The 25,117-nt window shown below is 38.5% G+C and overlaps 1 long non-coding RNA gene across 1 annotated transcript; it reads right to left on the minus strand.

The window, feature by feature from the left end:
* Positions 1-16,595: 16,595 nt before the first annotated feature.
* Positions 16,596-19,450, minus strand: LOC131155061 (uncharacterized). Its single transcript, XR_009136744.1, has 2 exons — positions 16,991-19,450; positions 16,596-16,898 (listed from the first exon to the last, which is right to left on the minus strand). It is a non-coding gene; the product is annotated as an uncharacterized LOC131155061 (long non-coding RNA).
* Between the last annotated feature and the right edge of the window lie 5,667 nt (positions 19,451-25,117).

Genomic DNA, 25,117 nt, shown 5'->3' on the forward strand with positions numbered 1-25,117 from the left:
GGGGAGGTTATCAGGTGGCTCAGGGAGGTCAGTAGAGAAATGTGGCCCCGGCGAGAGTTTACGCGTTGACGCCGAGTGATGCTGAGGCTGCCATAGATGTGGTGACAGGTACTTTTATTGTGTTATCATATCTAGTTATTGTCTTATTTGATTTAGGTGCTACACATTCATTTGTCTTTGCATCCTATGTTAAATTTTATGGAAGTAAAACCCAGTTATTAGATATAGAGTTGTCGGTAGCTACACCATCAGGGTCAGTGTTGCAGTGTCAAAAGGTACTCAAGGGTTATCCAATAGAAATTCAGGGGAGAGTGCTACCAGAAAATCTGATTGTGTTTGATATTTGTGGATTTGATGTAATATTGGGAATGGATTGGTTGGCAATTAATCACACCAGTATTGATTGTCATCAGAAGGATGTAATTTTCAGATCCCCTGGTGAGCAAGATTTCAAGTTTGTTGGTTCATGTGTACATGCTCTGTTGTAGATAGTATCAGCTATACAGACAAGCAGACTACTCTGGGACAGAAGTCAGGGGTTTGTGGCTTTTGTAAAAGAAATATCATAAAATGAATCGGAACTTGATGGTACACCGGTTATACGAGAATTTCTAGATGTTTTTCCAGAAGAGCTACCTGGGTTGCCTCCCGAGCGTGGTGGACTTTTTATAGATTTATCTCCAGGGATAACATTGATTTCTAAGATTCCTTATCGTAAGGCTTCGACTGAATTAGGAGAGTTGAAGAATCAGTTGCAAGACTTGCTGAATAGGGGATTTATACGACCTAGTGTATCGCCATGGGGAGCTCCAGTGTTGTTTGTAAAGAAGAAAGACAGGTCTATGGGGATGTGTATTGACTACAGGGAAATAAACAAGGTTACTATTAAGAATAAATATCCTCTACCCCGTATAGACAATCTGTTTGATCAGCTCCAGGGTACACATGTGTATTCCAAGATCGACCTCAGATCAGGTTATTATCAAGTGAGAGTAAAAGCAAAGGGCGTCACGAAGACTGCTTTCAGGACCAGGTATGGACACTATGAATTCCTTGTTATGCCGTTTGGTTTGACGAATGTCTCAGCTGTGTTCATAGACTTGATGAATAGAATTTTTTACCAGTATTTAGATTAGTTTGTAATAGTTTTTATTGATGATATACTAGTGTACTCGAGGAGTTTTGAGGATCATGAGGTGCATTTGAGATAGGTTCTACAGACACTCAGGGAAGAGAAACTCTATGCCAAATTTAGCAAGTGCGAGTTTTGGCTTGAGAAAGTTACATTTTTAGGCCACGTGATCTCAGGAAACGGAATTTCAGTGGATCCCAGTAAGATTGATGTGGTGGTGAATTGGGCCAGGCCGAAAAATGTGCAAGAAGTCAGAAGTTTCTTGGGATTGGCAAGTTATTATAGTAGGTTTGTTGAGGGATTTTCAGCCTTATCAAGACCTCTCACACGTTTGACTAGGAAAAATGCGAAGTTTGTGTGGGATGAAGAATGCGACCAGAGTTTTTAGGAATTAAAGCAGCGGCTTGTCACTACACCAGTATTGACGATTCGATTAAGAGGTGATGGGTATGTGATTTATAGTGACGCATTTTAAGAGGGCTCAGTTGTGTACTGATGCAGCATGGTATGGTGGTAGCGTACGCTTCCAAGCAGTTGAAAGAATATGAAAAGAACTACCCTACTCACGATCTAGAATATGCTGTAGTTGTACACGCACTGAAGATCTAGAGACATTATTTATATGGTGAGAGATGTGAAATATTTTCCAATCATAAGAGCCTAAAGTATTTTTTTTACATAGAAAGAGTTGAATATGCAGCAAAGGAGATGACTAGAACTCATCAAAGATTACAAATGTACCATTAGTTACCACTCAGGTAAAGCAAATGTGGTGGCTGATGCTTTGAGCCATAAATCGGAAGATGTAGCACAACTAGCAGCAATAGTTCAGCACCCGATTTAGATGGACATGGAAAAGCTTGGTATGGAATTAGTGGAAGATGATCCACAGACGTTTATTACCAGCTTAGTTGTACAACCTACACTATATGAAAGAATTAAAGCTACTCAGGGGGGTGATCCAGAATTAGCAGAAGTAATAGCTAGAATACAAGATGGTTGGGGAGAGGAATTCAACATTTCTGACGATGGGGCTTTGAAATTTTGCACCAGATTGTATATACCTGTGGATGACAGTATCAGGAGGACGATTCTAGAAGAGGTACATAGATCCTTGTACACTATTTATTCTGGCAGTACGAAAAATGTATAGGGATCCGCGAGAGTATTTCTATTGGAGTGACATAAAGAGGGAAATAGCAGAATTTGTGCAGCAGTGCTTGACGTGCACCAAGTTAAGGCTGAGCACCAGAGACCCGCTGGTCAGTTGCAACCACTTTTCATTCCTGAGTGGAAGTGGGACCACGTATCCATAGATTTTGTTACTTGGTTACTGCCGGCGTTGCATGGTTAGAATGTCATCTGGGTAATTGTTGATAGGCTGGCAAAGAAAACTCATTTCCTACCCATTAGAGTTAGCTACCCTATGAAAAGGTTAGCAGAGATTTACATACAGGAGATTGTTCGACCCCATGGAGTGCCGGTATCCATAGTCTCGGACCGTGATCCACGTTTTACATTGCGGTTCTAGAGGAGCTTGTATGAGGCATTGGAGACTCAACTAACATTCAGCACCGCTTTCCATCCTCAGACAGACGGTTAAACAGAGAGAACAATTCATGTACTTGAGGATATGTAGCGAGCGTGTGTATTGAATTTTGGGGGTAGCTGGACTCAGTATATGTCATTGGTGGAATTTGCCTACAACAAAAACTACCAGTCTAGCATTGGCATGGCTCCTTATGAAGCACTCTATAGTAGGAGGTGTCGTTCCCCTTTATACTGAAGTGATCTGGGTGAGAGGCGGCTTTTGGGGCCCGAAATAGTACAACAGGCATACGGTAAAGTTTGATTCATTCGAGATAGAATCAGTGCAGCACAGAGTCAGCAGAAAAGCTACGCGGATACTCGTTGTCGGGAACCGGAATTTGAAGTGGGTGATCATGTATTTCTAAAAATAGCACCATTGAAGGGGATCATGAGGTAAGTTGAGCCCTAGGTTCATTGGCCCATTTAAGATACTCGAGAGGATTGGGTCAGTGGCTTATCGGCTAACTTTACCACCATCTTTATTCAGGATTCACAAGGTATTTCATGTTTCTATGTTAATAAAATACGTCCCAAATCCTTCCCATATTATCAGCTACGCAGACTTAGAACTCAGTGGTGATCTAGCATATGAGGAAGCTCCAGTACAGATCCTAGATAGGAAAGAAGAGGAATTGCGCAGCAAGAAAATACTACTAGTATAAGTCCTGTGGAGAAATCACGCGATAGAAGAGGCTTCTTGGGAGCTTGAAGATGAGATCAGATAGAAATAGCCCCACTTGTTTAGTGGAATACAACAGTGATGCATATGTTAAAATAGCAATAATTTAATTTTGTTTAGTACAGTGTAATTGTAATGTAGAGTATAGGATAGGTAGTATTTTGGTTTTGGGGGAAATTTTCTTTTATATAGTTGTAATTTCCCAGAACTACCTATCTAACCACGGTATTCCTCCGCTATAAGTGAGGGTGGGTAATAAAATAAGTAGACCGTTTTGCCCTTAATGGATGATGAGTTATATGAATAGTAAATTTTGAGGATGAAATTTTATAAGGAGAGGATAATGTAATGTCCCGAATAATAATGATATGTAAATAATAAAGAGGGAGGGAAAAGGAAACAGTAACAGAAGGTGGCAGAGGTTGTGTACTAGGCTCATCGACTAGGGTGTGCCTCGTCAATGAGAAGATATCAAAGGATGTTCTGGGCAACTCTGAATTTCGTTGATGAAGGGGAGAGTTCGTCTACGAATTTCCTCTTAACCTCGTCGACGAGGTGACATGGCTCGTCAATGAATCCCACAGTATAAATAGTGTTAAACTCAGATTTTACCCAGAAATTCAGCGGAACTCTCTCTCTCTTCTCTCTTTACGGTTCCTCTTCCCTCTCTCTTCGATTTCGGACCCGAAGTTCGCCGGATCGACGATCTGAGGCCACCACGACACTCCTGGGAAAGTTCTCCCTAAGTCTGCCGAAGCAGATCGTCGGTGGGACAAAGTTGGATTTCATCCCGAATTCAGGGTAAGGTCTTCTTGTTAAAATTAGACTTTCCAGCAGTTGTAGGGAATGTAGTAGATGTAGAAATAATGATATTTTGTTCTACGATATTTGGTTTTTAGGGTGTTGAGTAGAGAACCCTGCAGGCTGAGGACCCGTGTCAGTAGAGAATTTTTAGCAGGAATCAGGTAAGGGAAATATGCTTTGTTAGGCAAACCTATTATGATTCAGTATAAATTATATGTTTTCAGCAAATTATTATTCATATTATATATGCAGGATCAGAGCCTGATAATGTTGATATTTAATTGTGTGGCATGAGTTAGTGTTAGCTCAGTACAAGATTTCCATAATTTTCAAAATACCATGATTTTCAGCATACGCGCAGAAACTTGTATTTTGTAGTATTTTCAGAATATTATGATATGCCTATTTCAAAATCATAACATTCAGTTCATACAGTGAATCAGATATTTTAGTTATTCAGTTAAGCAGATATCTCAGAAACTCGGTTATTACAGTTTACTCAGCAATTTATATGATGTTATGGTTATTTCAGATGTTACAAAATCATGGTAAAAACATTATTTTAGATATATCAGTTACCTATATAGTATCAGACCCGGATGGACCGGATTCAGTTAGCAGAGCTCGGTATCGTAGCTATATTCAGTTCAGAGTGCATCCCCTATTCAGATAATAGGTGGTATTTAGAAGTCAATCGTGCCTATGTTGTGGACAGGCTCCCCATCAGATATAGGTTGAGGGAGCCGATCTAACTGTCGGAGTTCAGTTGACTTACCCTGGTCAGCTAGCTAGGTTAGGTCCCGTCTTCGGGCCACACAATCTTGTCATGAGGGGTTAATTCATGACTTCAGTTATCCATCCAGGAAATTTTCACAATTATTATTTATACATATTATGATCAGATTTACAGACGATAGTTATTCTTGTAAGTATTATCAGTATTATGAATAGAACATTCTAATAGTCAATTTATGTTAAGCTACGTAAGCTTGTTTTATATGATAACAGATATATAGGTTTTCTCAATTTTGTTATATATGGTATTTTTGTTTAGATCAGATTTTCCAAGTATATGACTCACTTGCTACACCCTAGTAATAGCATGTTTCTTCTTACTGAGCGTCGCCTCATCCCATTTAATTGATATTTTTTTCAGGTGATCTAGCTAGGTGAGCAGATCAAGCTCACAGGTAAAGGGGCTACAGTGCTACCTTGCTTGTAGGGTGAGTGTATTTGAGAAAGAGGGGTATTTTTGTGTAGCCCTAGTTCAGTTATGTATGTATTTAATTTGGGGGTATTTAACACTCTGGTATTGTATTGTATATGTATATGGTTGTGGATACTTGACTTCAGCTTCTCACTGCTTCGGTTGATGTTTTATTCCATCCGAAGTTATCAGCGCAGTTTAACTTAATATATAAATATATAGAATTTGAGCAGGTCGTTACACTTCGAGTAGCACTATACCTAAAATCCAAGATGTTAAAAGATGCCAACACTGAGATAAAAGGGAAATCCCTCTACATATAGGAGTTAGAAAGTCAGTGGGATAAAATAGAGGGACAAATATAACCAAATACTAGATAAGATGGAATCGTGCGTGACATAAGCTAACTATTGGGAAGTCAAGTTCTAAGCTCTACAACGTAAGGTAGCCAATACAGCGCGTTGAAGACTGAAATCAACATAGGAAGGCACAAGTGGCACAGTCAAGGAAAAGCTTTGGAATCCGAATCTGATCTCTACTTAAATTATTGTCTTCTTGTATTTTTGAAATATTGTATGAAGAAGCCCTTTTTGTAATGAAAATGATGATGATCTTTTCCGTGAACTTTGGCTAAAGTACAATAGGTTGCATACATAGTCATGCCTTCTTTGTACATACTTATGCATTAATTGAATCCATGCATTAACACATCCATTTGCATAGCATATTCATACATCATGGTTCTAAAGAAAGGGTTTTCTATACAGAAGCAAGGAGTAAAGCTAGATTGCAAAAATTGAGGCCTATACTCACCTTTACAACACTAGAAGAAAAGCAAGAGTTATGGGTGAATAGCTAGAAAGCAAAGTCATGGGCCTAGAACAAGGGCAAGAAGAGACAAATGATAAAATGAGTAAGATCCTTGAGGTGCTGACACTCAAAGGGAAGGCAGTGTAGGTTGATTATGAGGAAGATTCATATCCCACGCATGCTCCAGGTTTTACCCCAGTCCATGGGCAAGCATTAGCTCCGCCACCTATCATTACAGAGTGCCCAATGTCGAATGTTCCCCCATTCATCCCTACTATGCTGCTGTAGGGGTTTCCAGTGGTTAAAGCACCGTAGCAAGTGACTTCAGATATGGTAATGAATAGATCTGCAACTGAGCGTCGTTGCGATATACTCGTAGAACGATTACGAGCAATGGAAGGAACTAATGCATTCGACTCCGTCAACCCTACAAACCTTTGTCTAGTGTCAAAGGTAACTCTATCACCAAAGTTTAAGGTCCTGGACTTCAAAAATTTTGATGGAACCTAGTGTCCTTTGAATCATCTATGTCTTTACTGTCAAAAAATGGCGACATATTCAAACAATGAAAAGTTGATGATGCACTGTTTTCAGGACAGCTTAACCGGTGCAGCTATCAAGTGGTACATATAGCAAGACAGAGCCTGGGTTTGTACCTGGAAGGACTTGGCTAATGCTTTCATGGGCTAGTAACGCCACGTGACAGAGATGGCACCCGATCACATGACCCTGCAAGTGATGGAAAAGAAGCCCACTGAAAGATTTAGAGAATGTGCTTACAGATGGAGAGATACCACCATCCAGGTAAGCCCTCTGGTGGATGACAGGGAGGCTAACTCCCTATTTGTGAATACATTGAAAGATCCCTACTTCGGGCATCTTCTGGGGGCGACCCCCCCCCCCCCCAAATGATTTTATGGATGTTGTATCCACTTGAGAGAGAATTGAAACAACGATAAAAGCCGAGAAAGCCAAAGGCAGCAATTTAAAGACAGGTCTAAGCAAGAAGTGGACCGGTAGGAAAAAAGAAGAAGAGGCCCAGATGATTCAGGGGCATTTTAATCAGAGAGGTCAGTACCCCAGAGGCCAAAACTGGTGGCCCAAAAGAAATTCCCTTTTTGAACCTACCATAAATCAGGCAATGCATGCGGGTGCAAGGTCCCAATTTATGCCTCCAAGGCCCGCACTAACCCGACAGAATTTTCAGACACATGACAAGAATGTTCCCAAAAAATTTCTAAAAAATAGATCCCATCCTAATGACATATGTCAAGCTATTTCCTCAGTTACTTGAAAGAGGAATAATATCAGCAGTACCCAGGATTCCCACTCTAAATCCTCCCCTGCATTGGTATGATCTAGAAGCTCGCTGTGAGTATCATACCAACTCTTCTAGTCACATCATTGACTGATGCTGGGCATTTAAGCACAAAGTACAAGATTTAAGGGATGAGGGTTGGCTAGCCTTCGATGACAAACAACTGGGGATCTAGGGAAATCTGCTACCAGTTCATGGGGGGAATAATGTCGGTATGGTGGAAGAAGCAATGGAAGGGACTCCAGAAACAGAATTTGATCAAATATCATTGGATTGGGTGTATAGTGAGCTCATCATGGCTGGATAGATAGAGCATGAGGTTATTTGTCCGAATGGCACACTCTTTTCATGCTAGAGTAAAAAAGGGAGATCAGTGCAACATTGCGTGACTTTCAGAACATTCCTGCAAGGGTTGGTAAACAATAAATGCATAGAGATCGGCAAAATCAAGAAAAGCAATGAGGTTTTAACCATCAGGGGAAGTGAGCAAGACCATCCCCAATTCACGAATCGACCATTTATCCCTACCATAAAAAGAGCCCCTCATGTCGAGGTGACACTAGCTCGTCTTGTAATCTCCACTCCCTATCCATTCTCATACAAGAGCAACCAGGCGGTGCCATGGAGATACGACTGTGAGGCACATATTGAAGGGGGCGCCAATAATATAGTTGGGGTAAAAGGCATAACCTGCAATGGAAGAATATACACACCAAAGCACTTGGAGAAAACAAACCTAGGGAGGACAGGGGAGCGGAACAAAAATGTAAAAAAGCCCATCCCACCCCAAGAAGCAGAGGAATTTTTAAAGATAATCAAGTATAGCGAGTACATCATCGTCGATCAGCTAAAGAAGATGCCCGCACACATATATATTTTTGTCACTTCTGTTGAATTTAGATACCCATTGAGCAACCTTGCTTAAAGTCCTCAATCGAGCCTACATTCCTCAAGACATCAGCGTCGACAACTTTAATCATGTAATTAGGAGTCTCACAACAACTAATTACATCACATTTGTTGATGAGGAGATCCCGTCAGAAGGCTAAGGTGACAACCAAGCCTCACACATCTTTGTCAAGTGTAGAGACCACATGGTCGCGAGAGTACTAATAGACAATGGGTCATTTCTTAATGTCATGCCAATGACTACCCTACAAAAGTTACCCATTGATATTTCTTATATGAGGCAGAATAATCTTATTATGCGAGCCTTTGATGGGACTTGTAGAGAATCTGTGGGATCTATAGAAATTCATGTGTAAATTGGACCAGTCACTTTCGAAATCACATTCCAGGTCATGGTGCCATCTTATACCTGTCTTTTAGGAAGGCTATGGATACATAATATTGGGGCAGGTCCATCATCTTTGCATCAACGAGTGAAGTTTGTAGTGGAAGGCAAAATGGTGTGTGTCTATAGAGAGACCGATGTAATGGTGACCAAACCTTCCTTCACTCCATACATAGAAGCAGCTGAAGAAGTCCTTGAGGATTATTTTCAGGCCTTTGAAATTATCAATGCCACTACTATGATGAAGGGTTCTTTCATCCCTCAACCCAGGATTTCTTCCTCAGCATGCATGGTCACCTCTGAAATGATCAAATCTGGATATTGCCTGAGTAAGGGATTGGGGAAGTATCTTCAAGGCATTCTGATATTGTTAATTCCTAAAGGCATGAAGGATTGATATAGCCTCGGTTATGTACCCACCTTCACATATCGTAGAAAGAAAGCAGAAGAGAAGAGAGTATAGAGAATGGAAAGGCTCACGGGGAAAGTAAGCACCAAATGGGGATCCAAAATCCCACCGATCAATGTAACTTTCAGAAAGAGCAGCCAATCAGACCTGGAGGTAGAAATGAAGCAAGTGAGCATATCGGTCTTGGATTCGGAGGACTCCAAAGATGGCCCAGGCAAATGGATTCACCGATTGCCCACGAGAGTAGAATTGCAGAACTGGGATGCTTTTGACTATCTTGTTCATTTCATCTAATGAATTTATTTTCTCTATGATGAATTTTCTCTCTTGTTTTGTAATCTGTGAACAATATTGTCTTAGACAATTTTTTTCTTTTTATCAATGAAGTGGATTGTGAATTTCCTTTTATTACTTGCATCATGAGTTCAATTGTCAAAAGAATGTTCACTTTTGTTTCATGCAGGGATAAGGGAAACAACAATACCAGTATCCATGAGCCGGAAAATGATGTTAATTTTGAAAATATAATCCTAGAGGCCGAAATTGAAGAAGATGAAATGCATTTATCCCCTGAAATGGAAAGAATGTTGAAATCTGATGAAAAACCAACCTTAACTAGTAGTGACTCCACGGTTACAATAAACTTAGGGACCGATGGAGAACCAAAATAGGTAAAAATTAGGGCTCTATTAAGGGGCAAAGAAAAGGGAAAAATAATAGACCTTCTGAGGGAGTATTGAGATGTCTTGGCATGGTCATACCAGAACATGCCGAGCTTGGACATAGAGTTGTAAGCCCGTGAAACAAAATCTAAGAAGGATGCAGCCGGACATGTTAATCAAGATAAAGGAAGAAATCCAAAAGCAGTTTGAGGCTGGATTTTTAGAAGTAGCTAAGTATCTCGAATGGATAGCCAATGTAGTCCCGATAATAAAGAAGAATGGGAAAGTCTGGGTTTGTGTCGACTACCGAGACCTAAAAAGAGCTAGCCCTAAAGATAATTTCCCACTCCCACACATAGACGTGTTGATAGACAATACAATAGGGCATGCTTTATTTTCATTTATGGATGGCTTTTCAGGATATAACCAAATTAAGATGGCTCTGGAAGATAAAGAGAAGACCACATTCATCACCTTATGGGGAACCTTCTGTTACAAGGTTATGACATTCGATTTGAAGAATGCAGGGGCCACTTATCAAAGAGCCATGGTAACTTTGTTCCACGACTTGATGCACAATGAAATGGAGATGTACATGGACGACATGCATGTTAAGTCTCGGGATGGAGGTAACCATGTGGCGAATCTGGAGAAGCTGTTTAAAAGGTTACGAAAATGCCAATTGAAATTGAATCTAGAAAAATGCACTTTTGGCACTACTTTGGGGAAGTTGTTGGGATTTATAGTAAGTGAGAAAGGAATTGAGGTAGACCCAAATAAAATAAAGGTCATTCAAGAAATGCATAGTCCCAAGACTGAGAAAGAGGTCATGAGCTTCTTGGGCAGGCTCAACTACATAGCCCGGTTCATATCTCAGTTAACCACTACTTGTGAACCCATCTTGAAATTGTTAAGAAAAAAACAACCCAGAGAAGTGGAATGAAGAGTGTCAAGAAGCCTTCAAAAAGATAATAGAATACCTCTTGAACCCTCCAGTGCTAGTTCCCTCAATACCTAGAAGGCCACTCATACTATACTTGGTTGTATCAGAGAATTCTATGGGTTGCATGTTAGGGCAATAGGATGAGTCTGGAAGAAAAGAGCGAGTCATTTACTACCTAAGTAAGAAATTCACGGAGTGCGAGTCCAAGTACTCAGATTTGGAAAAAAAAACTTGCTGTGCTTTGGTGTGGGTAGTTAGCAGACTGAGACAATACACATTGTATTACACGACGTGGTTTATCTCCAAAATGGATCCAATCAAGTATGTCTTCAAGAAACCGGCAGTGACAGGTCGGGTGGCTCGTTGGTAGATGTTGTTGACTAAATATGATATCACCTATGTGACAAGAAAGACCATTAAGGGGTGCGCTATAGCAGAATATTCGGAAGATAGGGCTGTTGAAGACTACCAACCCATGGAGTTTGGTTTCCCGAATAAGGACATTGATTCAATAAGTCAAGAAGAAGGGGATCAGGTAGGATGGATGATGTTATTTGATGGGGCGGCTAATGTGTGGGGACATGGAATAAGGGTTGTGCTTATATCACTAGAAGAGAAACATTACCTAATCACGGCCAAACTTACCTTTCGTTGTACCAATAGTAAAGCCGAGTATGAAGTATGCATATTGGGTTGGTAGGCTGCCTTAGACCGGGGCATTAAAGAATTGATGGTCAAGGGGGACTCAACTTTGGTGATTCATCAGTTGATTGGAGAAGGGGAGACCCAAGATTCTAACCTGATACCTTATCAGGAGCACATCTGGGAAATGATTAAAGGATTTGACCATATCAATTTTTCCCATCTACTAAGGGGAAACAATTTGATTCCTGATGCACTGGCTACGCTAGCAGCTTTGTTTAAAGTGGAATCGGGAATGGAGATTGAACCAATTCGAATAAGGGTACAATCAGAGCCAGCATACTATGCAATTATAGAAGAAGCAGATGGGAAACCATGGTTTTATGACATCAAGACATACATTCAATGAAAGGAGTATCCTGAGGGGGCCTTTAATAACGATCGAAAGACAATCAGAAGGTTGGCTATGTGATTCTTCTTGGAAGAGGAAGTATTGTACACGACAAACCATGATATGACTCTTCTGCGATGTGTGGAGATGCAGGAGGCAAGGAAAATTATGCAGGAAGTCCACGAAGGTATTTTTGGTACCCATGCCCAAGGTCACTCGTTGGCTCCAAAAATCCTCAGGAGGGGATACTATTGGATAGCCATGGAGAGAGACTGCATAAAGTACGCTCGGAAGTGCCATAAGTGTCAGATCTATAAGGACAGTATACAAGTTCTGCCGGACCAACTCCAAGTCTTATCTACGCCTTGGCCTTTTTCAGTCTGGGGCATGGACGTGATTGGGACGATAACCTTGAAGGCCAGGAATAGGCATCGATTCATCTTTGTGGCAATGGATTACTTCACTAAGTGGGTAGAAATGACATCATACTCTAGTGTCACACAAAATGTGACCAGCCACTTCATAAAGAGAGAGTTGATTTGTAGGTATGGGATCTAGAAAAGGATAATCTCGGATAATGCGAAGAACTTAAACAATGAAGTGATGACGAAGTTATGTAGGCAGTTTAAGGTCAAACATCAAATTCAGCCCCTTATAGACCACAGATGAATGGAGCCGATGAAGCAACCAATAAGAACATCAAGATTATCATGGAAAATATGACAGAGACTTATAGAGATTGGCACTACAAGCTCCCATTTGCCTTGTTGGCTTACAGAACCACAGTTCAAACCTTTACAGGGGTACCCCTTTCTTGTTGGTGTACGGGATGGAGGCTATGATTCTTATAGAAGTTGAAATCCCATCTTTATAGGTTCTACAAGAAGCAGAATTAACTGAAACTGAGTGGATACAATCCAGGCATGACCAGTTAGATCTTATTGAAGAAAAAAGAATGACCATCATAGTTCACGGGCAGTTGTACTAAAGGAGAATGATGAAGGTGTTCAATAAAAAGGTGCGACCTTGACAGTTTCAAAAGGGAGACTTAGTATTGAAGAAGATTCTACCAATCCATACCGATCCTCGCGGCAAGTGGACTCCCAATTATGAAGGACCATATATGGTAAAGAAGGCATTTTCAATAGGTGCCCAGTTGTTGGCAGATATGGACAGAACCGACCCTTTGCACCCTATCAAGTCAGATGCTGGAAAGAAGCACTTTGCTTAGAAATCATGTAAACTCTTAAAAGGAATTTAGTAAAATGTCGATACTATTTGAATCTATTGTCTGTTCGCCACTCGTGTTTTGATTAAATGATAGATGGCCATTCTTGGCCAGCCAATTTTCCTTTAAATATAACCAAACATTTATTTATCATTTGATAAACTCTTTGAGCCTAAATCTTAAACCATTTTCTTCTTAAGTTATTTTCCAAAAGTCTAACTGGGTTCAAGGTTCTAGAGGGCCTGGAAAATCATATGAGACAACAATTAGCTGCTAAAGTGACGGCAAACCATTTTTTTTCTATTAAAGAAGATAATCGAGAAAAGAAAAACCCCTTACTAGCCCTTTTAAGCTTTAAATATTTAATTCTTGATTTAGCCATCAAAAGGTCACACCCCACATTAGGGTAGTTTTAAAAAGATTTCGTCCCAAAAGAATTTTAAATCAAGATAGAGTTAAGATTCCTTCACGAAAAAACAAAAGGAGTAATAAAAATAAGAAGATGCAAAAAAGAGGAAAAGGAAGAAAAATGAAAAACAAGGGACATGCTGCAAACTTGATCCTTGACTTATGACCCACCCTCTATAAAATTTGAGCTTTATTGTATCTCTTTCTTCTTTAACCCACATCCCCTAGCCAACATTACGATCCTAATGGAAGCCCTGACCAGATTGACACATATTGTTGTCTCTAATGATTTTTTAGACTTAATGTTGAGTCTAAACTACGTAATGACCTAATCCTAAAAAGGTATGTAGGCAGCTTGATCAAATTGGCAAGTTTGGTCAATACTTTGCAAAAGCTCCAACACAAACTAGGGCAGGAAATGTCATTAAGGGATGGATTTCTTGAGCCTTAGTTTCCCTTTCTTATGAAAACCCATATCCTTAAGCCTGTGTTTTGTCCCGAGTCCTAAAGACCATCTTGAAATCAGAACCTGGGCAGAACTTGACTAAACCATGAACAAACAGTTGAACCAGAGAGTTCCATTAGTTTCACAACACAAAAGAAAAGAGGAAGAGAGGACTCCTTTAATGAAATTGGGGCAATATGTGAAAAAAGGGAAAATCAGCTATTTAAAGGATTTAACTTGATAAATTAACATCAATATCACTTGGGTCTGGGATACTGGTATAATTTTTCCTTTTGAAACAATATTGGAATGTGGTAAAACATTCATTTTGTGCATGTGGTCTCTTGAAGCAATTTGATGTCATAAATGCATAACCATTCTTTAAAAAAAAAAAAAAGCTCTAAAGAGGAACGGTTAGTCAAAGAGGCTTAATATACATTCTCTTGAAAAGAGGGTCCTTATGGAGAATATGTAAGATGACCAAGATCAGTCACAAATAAATCGGGGCAGATTTCTTGTTGAGTTTAAGAAGAGCTAATTCAAGAACCTTCATATCGGATTGGAATTTGAAACGTGGCCAAGATCAGAGATTGCGTCATTGATTACAAGCACGCTAGGAAAAGGATATTTATGCATCATCATGCATTTCATGCATTGCATAGAAAAGAAAATAAAAATGCATACACATCATATCATGCAACGTACATACGTATCCCCGCATCTTTGCATTGTAAGTAGCAACATGCATCGCATAGCATCCTTCAATCATATTGATCTTGTTGTATAGAATTTTTTGTACATCCCTTGCCATCTTGGTGCAAGCAATCCCTATTTTTCTAATATCTGAATACTAGGGTAGCTGACCCAAGAACCAATTGATTCATTTACTTTGAAATAAGGGGGCATTTGACCCAGGTTTGAACTGATTCATCTACAATCTTCCAAAAGCTCTCAGGGTCCTGCACCCGAGCATTCACTTCGGATCCTAGGATCCTACACCCTTTGACCATCACCAGTGGAATAGTCATTTTCCAGAGACTTAAGATCCTACACCTGAGTACTCATCTTTTGGTGGCTCAGATCCTTGTTTCTACTACGGCTCGAGTTCTTACATTTGAAGCAAGTTATTCTTGTGTTGTTTTGGCTCAGATCCCCATATCCACTACGACTCAGCTTTTTACATTCAAAGCAAGCTGTTCTGGTGTTGTTTTGGCTCGGATCCTTATATTCACTACAACTTGGATTCTTACATTTGAAACAAGCCATTCTGGTATTGTTTTGGCTCGGATCCTCGTATACGCTATGGCTCGGATTCTTACATTCGAAACAAGCCATCCTTGTGTTGTTTTGGCTCGGATCCTCATATCCGCTACGACTCAGATTTTTACATTCGAAGCAAGTCATTCTTGTGTTGTTGTTGCTCAGATCCTCATATCCGCTACGGCTCGGATTCCTACATCCGATGCACGTTACCCCTCGTTTTGGTGCGCTATCTTGGATTCTTACATCCAATGCACGACACCCCCGTTTTGATGCACTAGCTTGGATTCTTACATCCGATGCATGAAACCTCCTCTTGTGTGCTAGCTCGAATTTTTACATCCGGTGCACGTTACCCCCTTGTGTTACTTTGGATCGATTCCTACATCTGATACAGTTCAACCCCTTTGTGAATCCCCACTAACCAATAACCAAAAACTACTAACTATTAAATTCCTAGAAAAATGCAACAGTCCTATATTTCCTTGGCTTTCTTATCCCTAGTTGGCATAAGCAAACCACACCCGATTGATCTGAAAGCATTATGCAGTTGTGTGGCCCGGTAAAAAAAGGCGTCTTTTATGTTTGTAGGCTTGTTACTACAGATAACGTAGGAGGGTTCCTACTGTTATCTTGAAGCAACCACCCCTATAAAAAGGGGCAGCTATAGACACCCCAATTTTAACCAAACCATCCCGAGAAGACCCGACATAATAAAGTTGACTTTAAATCCCAAAAATTAGAGGATCCCTTTTGAAAAAGTACGGTCAAGCACTGGTTGTCGATAAGTGAGCCCTCAATTTATTTCAAAATGGAACCTTTTTTTCAAAATCAAGTCTCTAAGTCCTGAGTGTCAAAATGGAACCCTTTTATTTCAAATTTAGGCACCGTTTGCCCTCGGTTGGGTCTATTAATTTCAAAAGTAATTATGAACTGAGTCCTGTATTTTCACAAAATTTTGAGTCCTTTTAATTTTAAGTTTTCAACTAAACACTTTATTAACTTTAGTCAAGCCCCCTTAATTTCAAAATCAATTTCCTTTATTAGGCTAGGTATTGTAGTTTAAGTCTTGAAATTCCAAATTTTTTTTTCCTTTTAATTTTGGTCTTAAAACTGAGTTCTTCCAATCTTTTAGTTGGGTTCCTTAATTTAGTCCTTTTATTCTGAAAATTGAGTATTCAATTCTTTAATTTGAATATGTGATTTTTTTTTAAATTGAGTTTTCAGATTTTAAATTGAGTCAATTTGAGTCTAGGTCTTTTAATTTTAAAGTTAGGTGTTTTGTTAAGTCTTAAGGTCACATTTTTATTACCGGTTAATTCTTGGGCATGGGCATGATGGTTCAGAAGTTGAGGTGGGGATTGTGGTCAAAATTAAAATGAAGTCACACATTTTATTAAAAGGGGAGGGGCACGTGCTCAAGTGAAAGGATACAGAGAAATAAAAATACAGGGAAATTCCAACCCAAATACATGAAAAGTTACATACAAGGAAGTACAAAAATGGCACAAGCACACAAGGAAATGTTACAGGGAAAGGCAATACGGGGGTACATCCAATATGTGAAAAATATACAGAAAAAAATTACAAAAATAATAAATACAGGAGAATGAAAACTCAAGAAGACCTAGTCCCTTGTTGCCAGCTGGCATAGCTGGAGGCAATGCCCAAGCATCCTGTGCACGAAGACAAACAACAAAGCAAACTGATAATAAAATAAGAGAGAAATTCACATGTGCGATGATGAGGGTTTTAAAATATTCCTTACCAGCATGGCAAGAATAAAAGGGGAATTCTGTTAGAACAATCCCACTGAAGAAGCATTTTGTTGCCAAACAGGCTGCCTCACACAATGCATTGGAAGAGGCATCTAAGAGAATGGGGGATAAGAAAGAAAAAAGACAGAGAGAATTAGGGGAGGGGCAATTAAAAATATTAAAAAGATGAGAGCTCTGCAAAAAATGATAGCAATAAAGGCAGCTCTGTTGACTGGAGAGCTGTAAGACTCTGCAGAATTAGGATAGCAAAAAGCAGGGTGTATTACAGAGAGCAAAAGGAAGAGAGCATAATATAAAGGAACTAGAAGTAGAGCAAAACTTGGGACACACCACACAGTTAGAATACCAGATCAAACAAGCCCAAACAAACACAGAGGTAGGGGAAGAAGACCAAAGGAGTAGAGGATTATAGGTAAATTTGACTCCTTGTCCCTATTTTAACTTCAGATACTACAATATGGAAAAATTGCAAATGTAGGTACTCACATCTAAGTCTTAGGTTCACACGCAAACCTAAACTGAATCACTGAAGCTAGACTAAATAACTCCCAGAACCTGAGGTGAGAGTAGGACCCGAAACCCGAACTTAGGTTTGAATCCTTTGACCTAAGCTAGAACCTCCAAACCCGACACCCACTGAACCAAAGCCCAGTTCCTCTACCCCGAACCTCTAACCTAAACTAGGGATCCGAACCCTCACCAGACCCTTACCAAACCCAAACTCGGGTATTAATCCTTTGACCCATTTAACATCTCAAACCTCGTACCCGAAAAAGAACCCGAGCCAAAGTTTAAAGCAGGCCCGAGGCCGAACTCTCATATTGTAAAACTGAAGCCTAGACTTGCTCGAACCCAACTCAAAGGCCTAATTGTTAAAAGATTAAAAAAAAAAAAAACAATCCACCCCGAGCATTTTTTTTTTTTTTTTTTTTTTTCAAATCAAACTCAAGCCCATTTAAAAACAACCAAAGCCTATTGGTTTTAAAATCCCCCAGGCCCACTCCATTTTCAAACCGTGAGCCCATTTATTTTAAAACTACCCAAAGCCCACATGTTCTACTCAAGCCTAGTTGGTTTTAAAAAAAACCCGAACCTATCTCCTTTTAACACTCGAGGCCCATTTTGCTAACCTAAAAGCCCATTTCTATTTTTAAAGAACCAGCCCATTTTTAAAACTAACCTAGGCCCGCATGTTTTAAAATGAACCAAAGCCCACAACCCTTTCAAAATAGCCAAGCCATTTCTAAAAAACCTGCCCATTTGCATATTAAAAGACCCAGACCCATTTGTCATTTTTAAACCCAGGCCCAAAACCCATTTTAAAATATACATGAAGCCCCCACATGTTCAAGTCGAACACATATCAGAGCTCAAGTTGCTCTCTCGGGTCCACCCGAGTCCACTCATCCCTTTGGGTTGACTCATGCAAGTCAACTCGTTACCTACTCACTGGGTTGAGACGAGTTAACTCATCTTCAACCTGGGACCCTAATCCTTCGAACCAGAAACCAAGATCACCATATTCAGATCACACATTCACATATCATAATAATCAAGTTTCAAGAAAAAAATAAAAAAGGCAGGGAGAAATACTTATCTGTGTTTGTCAAATGGGTCCTCATCCTCGCAATCTCGGTCTTTCGAGAACAGAAAACACTTAGGGTTTCGGGTTGGTTTCATCGTGACCAAAAAAACTTCAAATCTGCCGAGATTAGAGAGAGAGATGATTAAGAACTTTGGGTTTGTTATGCAGTGAACAAAGAGAATAGTGAGAACCGAGAGAGTTTGAGATCTAAGGAGTAAGGCTCAAAGAAGAAGAGGTGGGTCGCAAAAAGCTTAAGTGAGAAAAGCAGAGAGGAGGGCAATCAAAGGGAGATTAGGATCTCAGTTTCATTTGTGGAGAACATAGACAATGAGACATAGAGAGATTAAAGAGATCGGAGGTTTGGGGTTTTCATGAAGAAAGCCTTCGCGAGAGAGATGATAAAAAGATTAGAGAGATCAAGAATAAGAGCTGAGGCTAAGGTTTCAGTTAAGGTTGTAGAGATAGGGAGTCGGAGATTAGAAACCCTAGGGTTTAATTCGTGGGGGATTGTAGATAGATGGAAGAAGAGAGATAGGAGATTAGAGGAAGATTGAGATAAAGAATAGAGAAAAACATAGAAGGAAGAGGAGAGAAGGAAAAGAGATTCAGACGAACTTCAGAGAGAGAGAGAGATAAGGTTAGGGTTTCAAGAGAGATTTGATTAGATAGAAGAACACGAAACCCTAGGGTTTTATTTTGAGAATGCTCGAAGAAGAGGGAAGAGAGAAGAAAGAGAGGAGACAGCATTCGAGAAAGAGATGAAGAAATGAGAGAAAATAAAAATTTGGGGTTTAAATATCTCATATCTCGAGACCGTAGGATTCAAGCACAGGGCACACTTTTTCCCATTCGATTAGAAGGCCATGTGGTTATCTTCATCGCTGTCCATTTTGTGTTTCCTGTCAATGTTCCTAATCGAGCCATGTCAGCAATCTGAAGAAATCTCTTCTCCGCCATAGGATCTTTTCTCCATAGCAACGGCTATGATTAAATCGTGTCAAAAATCTGCCCTAATGTCCATGCCTCCACTTGATCGTTGACGCGTGGCATCCTCACCTCCATATGCACTTAGTGTCACGTGGCTCTCCCAAAGCCGTTCAATCCCCATCCCTTAGGGACGAATAGGATCAGATCATGATGTGGATCCTCATGCATCATCTCCCTCCACTCGGGGATCAACACGTGCCATTTATTTAGTGCCTCATGTGGTTCCTTTCTAACCATCCGATCGTCGCACCCCAGTGATGGCTCTGATATGGCTGCATTACCAATCCGCGACACACTACATTATCCCTCCCGACGGCTGACATGTGGCCTTGAGCTGGTCTTAAACTAGTTGACCTTACTATTTGGCCTCCTTTGATCAGTTTCCCCACCCTTCGAGTCGGTTGACTTCCCAAACTAGTCTTAAACCCATTTTTCTTATTGTATTTATTATATTATTTAAACATTTGATAATTCACCAAAATTTAAAAAAATCATTAAAAAAATTTAGAAAAATTATAAAAAATTAAGAAAAAAATCATAGAAAATTCTTAAATATTTTTTACTTAATTTTCATTATTTTCCTTACTTTATTTTTGTACCATATTATATAATTGTTTAAAAATTCCAAAAAATATTTAAAAAATCATGAAAATTAAGAAAAATCAGAAAAAATGAGAAAAAACATTTTTAAGGTCTAAAAAATCATTTTGCAATGTTTTCATCTCAAATGAATCCAAAAACCTCCCTAAGTTCCTAAAAATATCATTTCGTACTTATAAAAGCTTATAAATTTCAAAAAAATCTGGGGGGGGGGGGTGTATTTTTGCACATTATTTTCTTGATTTTCGTATCCCTATGATTTCAAACAAAGGGCATGAGCTTTTTAAGCCTCCTATACTCTAGTTTTGAGGGAAAAATATATAGTATTTATATAACTTATTTTTTGCATTAGTGTTGTCAAATTTTTCTTAAGGAGCAAATAAAGACTATTTGAATTTATTTTAGGATAATTTTATAATTAATTAGGTATCGTTCATAGAATGGGCATGTAGGGGGGTGCTAATACCTTCCCGTTCACATAGTCGAACTCCCGATCCCTACTTTGGTAACACAGACTGATTCTACCCTTAATTGGGTAGTAATCACGTATTCTAACCACACACCAAAAGGTTAGTGACAACTCCACCATCATCTCTTTTTCACGAGAATCATAAATCACCTTTTTTATTTGCCCACCTCAGGGCACCTTCGCTCCGTGGGGATGTCGCGACAAGTCTATTAAAGAAAAAGATGTTGGGGTTATCCCACATCAGTTGTGGAAGGGGCTGGTGGTCAGTTATTAAGTGTGATGGAAAGCCTCACCCCATGAGCTAACTTTTGGGATTAAAAAGGCTCTAGACCGCTCAACACTGGTATCAGAGTCATGGTTCAGCATTCTCTCAAGATTTCGGGTACATGATGGCGCCGATTTGGAACCCGATATATGAGGGGGAGATTGTTGGGGTTATCCCACATCAATTGTGGAAGGAGCTAGTGGTCAGATATTAAGTGTGAGCGAAAGCCTCACTCATGAGCTAGCTGTTGACTTTTTGAGTCTGATCCCTATTTTGATTATGAAAAACCCGAACATTTCATTTGTGTGCCAAGTTTATGAACATGTGTATACTTCAGAAAGCACAAATGATGATGCAATACGAAAGCTAGGAAGCACTTAAAGCTCACATCTAATTGGCGTTGAGAATCTAGGTATACTCCCAATAGGGGAGGGGTGAATTAGGGTTTAATTTCTTTGCTTGCTTTGTATTACAAGTTCCTTAGATGAGTTTTAATTTCAAAAAAATTTACTTTAAGTAATTAATCAACCTTCAACAATCACTTATATAATGTAATATTGATTAATCAACCAAGTTTAGTCAATATTCAATCCAAATTCAATTCGTTGATGTTAAAGCCCAACTAATAAATTCTGAGTATCAATTTAGATTTGCTAGAAACAAATCTCATATTCTTTTGAATTAAACCTCAGATTTATTAAAATATAATTTCAGAGATCTGATTTTGTAAAACTTGCAACTTAAAATATCTTTCAGCTATTGATATTCAAAAATTAGATTTTTAATTGAATATATCAAATCAACCAACAACTAATATTATAGTATGTTGATTTTAAATATGAATTAAAATCAAAAGTCCAGCAATTCCCAAAATTCAGCAAGAGTTAAAAATCATACACGCAGAGTATATTCTTGCAGAAAATTAAAGAGAGTAGGGAGAAGAGCTGAGAAAGGATTGTTTACAAGGTTTGACAACCAACCTACATCCTTACCCCAAGCAACCACTATGAGGATTTTCCTTTCCAACTTTCATTAATGGGCAAAGTTACCACCTCTCTCCTTCTCAGGTGAAGACCCCTCTCTAACAAGAATACCCCTTCTTGTTAGACAACGATCAAACACCCCTGAATCGTAAAAAACAATAACAAATAAACAAACATAGTGTCGTACAAAAAAAAAAACTCTCTATTAGAGCAGATTTATATAATTTAAAGAACAATATACTTTAGCAATATAACAATATAAAGATTGAAGCTCAAGTAAATATCACTGTGGTTCTATCTTAAATTGAAAATCTTAGTGAAAAATCAAAGAAACGTGAGCTTTTATCAATAAGAACACATCAGGTACTTTAGCAAAAGTATTAGCAAGATAGTTTTGAAGAGTAGAAAGAATTTGCTTGAATGTTGATTGTTATTTTGTTTAATTCTTGGGATTAACATGTATTTATAGATATAAAAAGTAAATTTTCGTATTCCCTAAGTTACTTGCCGTGTCTCCCAAGTTTTCTCAAAGTTTGGGGGCCAAGCAATCAATTTTGGAAACTTTCCATTGATGGTTTAAAATTTAAAATACGACAACCAATCGACTGTGACCTGAGGTCAGTCACCTGTCCCTCTTAAGTTAAGCGTATTTTTCAAACCAAAAATGGGGTCAATTGCTAATGCCCAATGGGTTAGTCGTGTGTCTCGATTCTGTTTGTTCATTTTTTATAGCAAAAAAATAACAGTCGTCTGTCCTGGTTCTGTTTGCTCAATTTTATCAGCATAATTATGTCAGTCACCTGATGACAATGCATCACTTGCCGGTCCTTGCAACTAGTATACTTTCAAGAAATTTGTTTCGAAAACTCTTTAGCTTTGAAACTTGGAATATTGAAATGAGACTTTTAAAAAACTATTTTTCATGGTTTTCAAAAACGGGTCTCTAAGTCAATTATAATTCCTACGAGTTTCAAACATTTATATTGAAATGTGAAGTACATACTTGAGACTTTTTAAAAACTATGACTTTCTAATCACTAAGTCTTCTTGCATTGCTTCCATTCTTTACATTTGTCTTGACTTCTTGCTTTAATAGTCTTTAGCTTCATAAGACCTTCTAGCTTTAAGTTCAAGCTTTCAAAAGACTTGTCAAGCACTTGATCTTAATCTAAAACACTCGAGTCTTGAAACTTCACTAAACCAAATATGTTAAGTTCCTTTGATTTGTTATCATCAAAACAAGATTCTAAGTTTTGTTAGGCCAACAATCTCCCCCATTTTTTATGATGACAAATAAGGAGAAAAAATGAGTAAGCCCTAGAAAGGCTCCCTCTTACAATAAGTATCAACTTAACAATATTTGAAAAGTTATGTCAGTATTCATATAATCATATATCATGAATGCACACTAACTCAGTGTACATTTCAAAGATCAATTTCAATATCATGCTCATATATCAAGATTGTTAGTCTTACAAGACTTAAAATCTTATTTTGATGACAACAAATCAGATGAACTTAATATTTTTGGTTAAGTGATGCTATTTCAGGAACTTTAAAATGGCAAGTTCAAAAAGGATCAAGAAAGAATGACCAAAGATCACCAAGTGCTTAAAGTCATACTACATTTACAAAGTGATCAAGTGGAAGCTCAAGGAGACTTAAGATAGTTAAAGCAAATGAAGCTTAAAGAATGATCAAGCTCAAAGAAAAATAAAGGACATTCATGAAGACTTCAAAGATCAAAAGAGTTATTAAGTTTTAGGAAGCTTCATGTAAGTATTTCAACTCTAAATATCATTTTGAATGAGATGAAGCTCTTTAGGGGATAAAATGGACTTAGAGACCTTATTTATTTTAAAAAAAAATAATCCCAAAAAATATATTTTAAATGTAAGAAAGCAAGAAAGTCAAGGGTTTTGAAAATTAAACAGAGAAACAGGAATTTTGTCTATCTAGGCGATTAAAGTCAAAGCTCAGGTGCCTGATGAATTTCCTTAGGCGACTGAAGATTAAGTTCAGGTGACTAAAGATTTTCTTGAAAGAATTCTGAAGAGGCAGTGTAGCCTTAAGTGACTAAAGTTGAACCTCAAGCGCCTGACCTTATTTTCAACAGAAAAATAAAATAGTGGGCTGAAGGCTCAGGCGACTGAACTTATAGTTCAAGTGACCAAACATCAACAACGATTATATTTTTTAAAATGTTTTGATTTCAAATTTAAATTTCTTGTGCCCCAAACTTTCTTAAAACTTAGGGGACACTCCAAGTAATATTGGGCAGCATGAATATGACTCTTTCTAAGCCTATAAATACATGGTTTATGAAATCAAATTAATACCAAAAATTGAAAAACATCTCTCAAAGTTCACTTGCTCTCAAAACTTTCTTGCCTACTGAATTGCTGCTAATCAACTGAGATTATTCTGAGTTGCTAATTTCTTCTCTGAGCAAAAGTTTTGAGTTCTTGAATCGTATCAAGAGAAGAATACCGGTGAACTAATTCTTGAGTTTCATACTTCATTCTTTTTTATATTTTGATTGAAGTATATTAGTGATTTCGTATTATACTAACCAGCTCTATCTGATAGCATTCTTTGTACACACATATTTAATCTTTTTCTTTTAGTTTTTTACGGTTCAAGGTTGTTTGGATCGTTGGTCCAAGTGTGGGGTATCGCTTGGAGAGGGGTCTCAACCCTTAAGGAGGCTTGTAACGGTTTCTTCCACCTGGAAAGGAACGATATAGTGGAAACCTTAGGTGGTATTGGCCTAAGGCGAGGACGTAGGCTGGGTATAAGCCGAACCTCGTAAAAAACTCGATCTCACTCTTTTTCCCTAAACTCTCTTTACTTTTCTGCACATATATAACTACATGGTTATTTATTTCAATTCTATAAATTGTGTGGATTGGATATTAAATAAATCAAAAATTAATTTGACTTTGGAATTGCGAAAACCAAACAAGAGTACGTTGGTTGATCAATACTTTTTGTAGAAACCATAAGGTAGTACATTGATTGATTAACACCCAAGACTCATTAATTGAAAATTTATTTAAAATCTGAGTTTTGAAAGAGTGTTGGAATTTTCAATTGTGCTTCATTAAAACAAGGCTTTTATCAAACTCTACTTTGAGTTACTCAATCGCTGAATCTTGTAAGCTTTGCTGAATTTATTCTTTAGTATGGACCTTGTTTTGGTTATCTTGTTGAGATGATTGAATTATT

Source organism: Malania oleifera, chromosome 5, assembly GCF_029873635.1.
Source record: "Malania oleifera isolate guangnan ecotype guangnan chromosome 5, ASM2987363v1, whole genome shotgun sequence".
Lineage (NCBI taxonomy): Eukaryota > Viridiplantae > Streptophyta > Magnoliopsida > Santalales > Ximeniaceae > Malania > Malania oleifera.